Consider the following 6,000-nt stretch of genomic DNA (forward strand, 5'->3'; position numbering starts at 1 on the left):
GAGGTTCTAGTGCTCCCTCGGGCATGGGTGCGTGTGTTTGTCCTTAGGATAATGTGTAAGCTTAGGGACTCATGACCTTAGCAGTTAAGTCCCATAAGATTTCGCACACATTTGAACATTTTTTGAATATTGCGCTGTACCTTTGGAACTATTTTTCTTTAAATTGAGAACTTAAATCTGTATGCGAAGACTCAAGCAACAATATCTCTGTACACTTTTTTAAAATAAGAAGTCTGAGTACTTTGAGTATGATACTTCAAAAGCAACCATTCTGGAAGTAGATTTGTTGGCAATGAAGTCATGACTATAATTAAACTGCTTCTTCTATGACGGAAAAAATTGCAACACCGAGAATGGGCTGTCTAACATAGATGAAAGTTGGTAGATGTGTTTCTACATATGAAAGATGACGTCTGTTCACATTTCGCACCAGTTGCATAAGAGTGGAACTAATAGCGCCATTACGAAGATGAAAATTAGGTTTCCTTTAAATACATGTAGTACTGGTGGTCGGAAGGACAGACTCAGCATACAGGAAAGTCAAAACAACCTTTGGTGACATCAAAAGCAACGGTGGTAACATTAAGAGTGCAACGGGAATTCCACTGTTAAATGCAGAGGACAGAGCAGATAGGTGGAAAGAATACATTGAAAGTCTCTATGAGGGTGAAGATTTGTCTGATGTGATAGAAGAAGAAACAGGAGTCGATTTAGAAGAGATAGGGGAGCCAGTATTAGAATCGGAATTTAAAAGAGCTTTGGAGGACCTACGGTCAAATAAGGCAGAAGGGATAGATAACATTCCATCAGAATTTCTAAAATCATTAGGGGAAGTGGCAACAAAACGACTATTCACGTTGGTGTGTAGAATATATGAGGTTGGCGACATACCATCTGACTTTCGGAAAAGCATCGTCCACACAATTCCGAGGACGGCAAGAGCTGACAAGTGCGAGAATTATCGCACAATCAGCTTAACAGCTCATGCATCGAAGCTGCTTACAAGAATAATATACAGAAGAATAGAAAAGAAAATTGAGAATGTGCTGGGTGACGATCATTTTGGCTTTAGGAAAAGTAAAGGCACGAGAGAGGCAATTGTGACGTTACGGCTAATAATGGAAGCAAGGCTGAAGAAAAATCAAGACACGTTCATAGGATTTGTCGACCCGGAAAAAGCGTTCGACAATATAAAATGGTGCAAGCTGTTCGAGATACTGAAAAAAGTAGGGGTAAGCTATAGGGAGAGACGGGTCATATACAATATGTACAACAACCAAGAGGGAATAATAAGAGTGGACGATCAAGAACGAAGTGCTCGTATTAAGAAGGGGTAAGACAAGGCTGTAGCCTTTCGCCCCTACTCTTCAATCTGTACATCGAGGAAGCAATGATGGAAATAAAACTAAGGTCCAGGAGTGGAATTAAAATACAAGGTGAAAGGATATCAGTGATAAGATTCGGTGATGACATTGCTATCCTGAGTGAAAGTGAAGAAGAATTAAATGATCTGCTGAACGCAATGAACAGTCTAATGAGTACACAGTATGGTTTGAGAGTAAATCGGAGAAAGACGAAGGTAATGAGAAGTAGTAGAAATGAGAACAGCGAGAAACTTAACATCAGGATTGATAGTCACGAAGTCAATGAAGTTGAGGAATTCTGCTACCTAGGCAGTAAAATAACCAATGACGGACGGAGCAAGGAGGACATCAAAAGCAGACTCGCTATGGCAAAAAAGGCATTTCTGGCCAAGAGAAGTCTACTAATATCAAATACCGGCCTTAATTTGAGGAAGAAATTTCTGAGGATGTACGTCTGCAGTACAGCATTGTATCGTAGTGAAACATGGACTGTGGGAAAACCGGAACAGAAGAGAATCGAAGCATTTGAGATGTGGTGCTATAGAAGAATGTTGAAAATTAGTTGGACTGATAAGGTAAGGAATGAGGAGGTTCTACGCAGAATCGGAGAGGGAAGGAATATGTGGAAAACACTGAAAAGGAGAAGGGACAGGATGATAGGACATCTGCTAAGACACGAGGGAATGACTTCCATGGTACTAGAGGGAGCTGTAGAGGGCAAAAACTGTAGAGGAAGACAGAGATTGGAATACGTCATGCAAATAATTGAGGATGTAGGTTGCAAGTGCTACTCTGAGATGAAGAGGTTAGCACAGGAAAGGAATTTGTGGCGGGCCGCATCAAACCAGTCAGTAGACTGATGACCCAAAAAAAAGCACTGGTGGTGAGCGTTAGTCACCTTTGAGATGTGTAGTTGCGTGTTGATATTAAGAATGCCTTTGAGGTAAAAAACACATCATTATCAACAGCTCACAGCATTTGAAGCAGGACGCCTAATAAGACTACTGGAAGCTGGCTGTACGATCGCTAGAGGGCTGGGCTCCGGACGACCACGTGGCATTAGCCACAGGTATGACCATTGAGCTTAGCATACGGCTGTGAAGCATCGTACTGCATCTACAGCAGCAGTTTGAGCAGCAGTTGGCGTAAAAGTGACCCAACGAAATGTTACACATCGGTTACTTCAAGGACAGCTCCGAGCCAGACACCCTGTAGCGTGCATTCCATTGACCCTAAGCCATCGCCATTTGCGACTTCAGTGGTATCAAGTTCGGACTCATTGGGGGGCAGAGTGGATTTCTGTTATATTTTCTGATGAAATCTGGTTCTGCCTCTGTGCTAGTCAGGGCTGTGTGTCGATTAGGAGGTGGCTAGTTGAGAGCCCACAACAGACCTGTCTGCGTGCTAGACAAATGATAGTCGTATGTTGTCAGCGCAGTTGAGGGCCTGCAGCCAACCTGTTTGAGTGTTAGATAAACTGGTCCTACATCTGGAAATTATGGTCGGGGATGAGATTTCGTACAACAGCAGGAGTACTATCGCGGTTATCCAACGCACCCTGCATAAAGCTCGGCTTCGTACCGCTGTTGTAATCCAACAATCTATATAGAGTGTCGACATGTTGCCTTGACCTGTTCGATCAAGAGATCTGTCTTCAGTCGAGCACATATGGGACGGCATCGGGCGAAAACTCCAGCGTCGTCCCTATACAGCATTAACCGTCCCTGCATTGACCGACCAAGAGCAACAGGCATGAAACTCCATCCCACAAAATGATATCCGGCAACTGTACAATGCAATGGATGCATGATTGCGTGCATGTATTCAACATTCTGGCGGTTACACCGATTATTAATGTATGGTACTAGTGCTAAACAGTTGCAGTGGCTCATCTCGCGCTTAATTCAACCTGTGATCTTGTAATGCCTATCACTTACATATGTTACCTAGGGATATGTATGCCCGAAATTTCATTACTGTGCCCTAATTACTTTTTAGTGTTGGTATTTTTTCCGTGAGTGTATAATCCTATGTTTTACGTAATTTATAAACAGTTATAACTATAGCTGCATTTATTGTCTATGTGACTAAGGCAAATAGCAGTAAAAAAAAGTGCGACCATTCTACTGCGAACGTCGTACGTCTCACGCAGAGGTCATGTGTCTATAATAAGAGAGACTGGGACATACAGATTCATATAGTCTCTTTTCCCGCTATCAGAAGTAAAAGAATGGGACACCGATGATAGTGGTAATAACGAACTCTCCACCACGTGCTGTTTAATGGACCTTCTAGTTTGTGTGTAAATTTACTGCACTACTGTGCATTATTAGGACGTAGCTGAAGCCGTCGGACATGGACCGTGCATTCGGACGTTGAGCTTGTCGATTTATGACGTCATAGCGTAGAAAAAGCACATTGGGGATGCTCTGCGAACGCACGGGGCACTATCTAGCATGTCAGACACAATGAACGAGCGTTTCAAAGCACGCTAATGAGAGGATGAAAGCCACCTACTTCAGATGACGCCATCTCACTTCAGTACAGAGTCACGAGACGATATTTTGTTCCAACTGAAGCTCATGTGTACGTATGCCATTTCTAGGCACCAGCAGATTGTGGATCTTTCAAAAAGCCGTCCTTAATTGTACGATTTGTTGTAATATAACGACGAAAGACGTGATCAAATGAGAATGACGTAAGGGTTTTACAAAAATATGAGAATGACGAACTAATTTTTAACTCATGTGAGGAACCGCCGGCCGCGGTGGTCTCGCGGTTCTAGGAGCGCCGTCCGGAGCCGTGCGACTGCTACGGTCGCAGGTTCGAATCCTGCCTCGGGCATGGATGTGCGTGATGTTCTTAGGTTAGTTAGGTTTAAGTAGTTCTAAGTTCTAGGGGACTAATGACCACAGCAGTTGAGTCCCATAGTGCTCAGAGACATTTTTGTGAGGAACTACTACAAATTTATGCTTCGCTGCTTGTAATGGAACCTTTATCAATCGATGTTCTTATTCACTGGACAAGACGGACCAGTACCTTCGTTTTTCTCTTATACCGTATTCATGAATATTGAAATTTTTATTTATGGGTCCTACGCACGGAATAACATCTAGCATATGGATAAGGATGGAAATGTGTTTTCTCGCGTATGTTTCGCGAATGAGTAGCGTGAAGTATTGAGAGTGCATATCTAAGGGTATAATGTTGCACAAGGTGTGCCAGTAAAGGATGCTAGGAAGCAGGAGGAACTTAAGTTTTTGTGCTAAAGGTAGTGTGGACTTCGTGAGTAGCAGCACAGAAGCTTCTGGAAAGGGCCGAGATCAGGAGGTCATCGCGTGATCATGTGCGACGCGCGTCATGCGAGCCTATATAAGCGGCGTCGCCGGCGCTGCTGGGGATTGCGATTCCGATCTGACTCTGCCTCAGACGCTGAACTTGCGTTACTGTGCTCCCGGGACGGGTCGGGTTCGATTCCCGGCCGGGTTGGGGATTATCTCTGCCCGGGGTCTGGGTGTTTGTGTTGTCCTCATCATTTCATCATCATCATCATCATTCGTGACAGTGGCTATATTTGAGTGTATAAAAGTTGGACTGTGAACAAATTGGGACTTTGTACGGGTGATGATGACTGCTCATTTGAGAGCCTTACAAACCAAACATCATCATCTCGGGACGGAAGTTCGTTTCTAGTGGCACTTAGCTGCACATAGTACATGCAGGTTTGCACAACATCGTCAGTGCGCGAGTGCCTCGTGGGATTCGACAGTAGTTTCCTGTGCTACTTCATTGTTCAGTCTCTGTTATTGGTCAGAGTTCTTCGTCCTTTTCCCCGCCGAGTTTCCTTAACTGAAAAGATTCCAGGTTGTATTCACAGGCAACAGGCCTGTGTACTGGACGAGCCGCTTTACAACTGGAAACTGCGACAGTTCCTATTCTGAGACTCTAGCAGGACATTGCAGTTTTAATAAAGGTAGGAATTTTACCCCTGTTTTTTTAAAATATTGTGATTTGCCAGCCAGTTACAATTAACTGTCCCTGAAGCGCACTGCGATCGCCTATACCACGAGAGGCACACATACCGTGTCCACCAGCTGCATCGTTTTTGATCGTTCAGCAGTACGATGAACTCGGCATGCTCAACTTTGACATTCTAAAGCACGGTCCGCGTGTCGATGGCTTGAAGTGTACCGAACTTTCGACAGCCACTCTGTGTAGGCCTACGCTGCGCGCAGCGCAAGTACCTGATCGTAGAAGGACCTTCTGCTCGCCGTAGCGCCTCTAGCGGACTGCAGCTGACCACTGTTGAGTGGGAGAGGATGCGTCCAGTTGTGCAGCCAGCTATCCCCACCACTCAGACGTGTCTGAATTCAGTAGGGGGTGGGGGATAGGGGGGAGGGAAGGGGGAGGGGGCAATAGGGCACGGAGTGCTGATATCACGAATTAAGCGGACAAGCGGCAAGGTCGCGCTAGCAGCGCTCTCTTCGACAATAGCCTGGGAGCCGACTACGCACGCGCGCTCAAAATGACAAGTAGTAGCAGGATTGGTACTGTGATATAATTCTGTCGAAGTCACCGTCCTTTTTATAAATCCAAACCTGTCGTTTTAGATCAAAACTTCTTCGTTCGTCATTAC

At 44.7% G+C, this 6,000-nt stretch overlaps 1 protein-coding gene across 1 annotated transcript in view; it reads right to left on the reverse strand.

Annotated features, from left to right (window-relative positions):
- The window catches only part of LOC126365968 (probable cytochrome P450 301a1, mitochondrial), a 223,719-nt gene extending 218,045 nt beyond the window's left edge, over window positions 1-5,674 (reverse strand). Inside the window, exon 1 of the mRNA XM_050008765.1 lies at window positions 5,609-5,674. The gene's annotated coding sequence lies outside the window, so the exon portion shown is untranslated. The remainder of the gene's footprint in view (window positions 1-5,608) is intronic.
- Window positions 5,675-6,000: the final 326 nt, after the last annotated feature.

The sequence above is a fragment of the Schistocerca gregaria genome, chromosome 4, assembly GCF_023897955.1.
Source record: "Schistocerca gregaria isolate iqSchGreg1 chromosome 4, iqSchGreg1.2, whole genome shotgun sequence".
NCBI classification, from domain to species: Eukaryota; Metazoa; Arthropoda; class Insecta; order Orthoptera; family Acrididae; genus Schistocerca; species Schistocerca gregaria.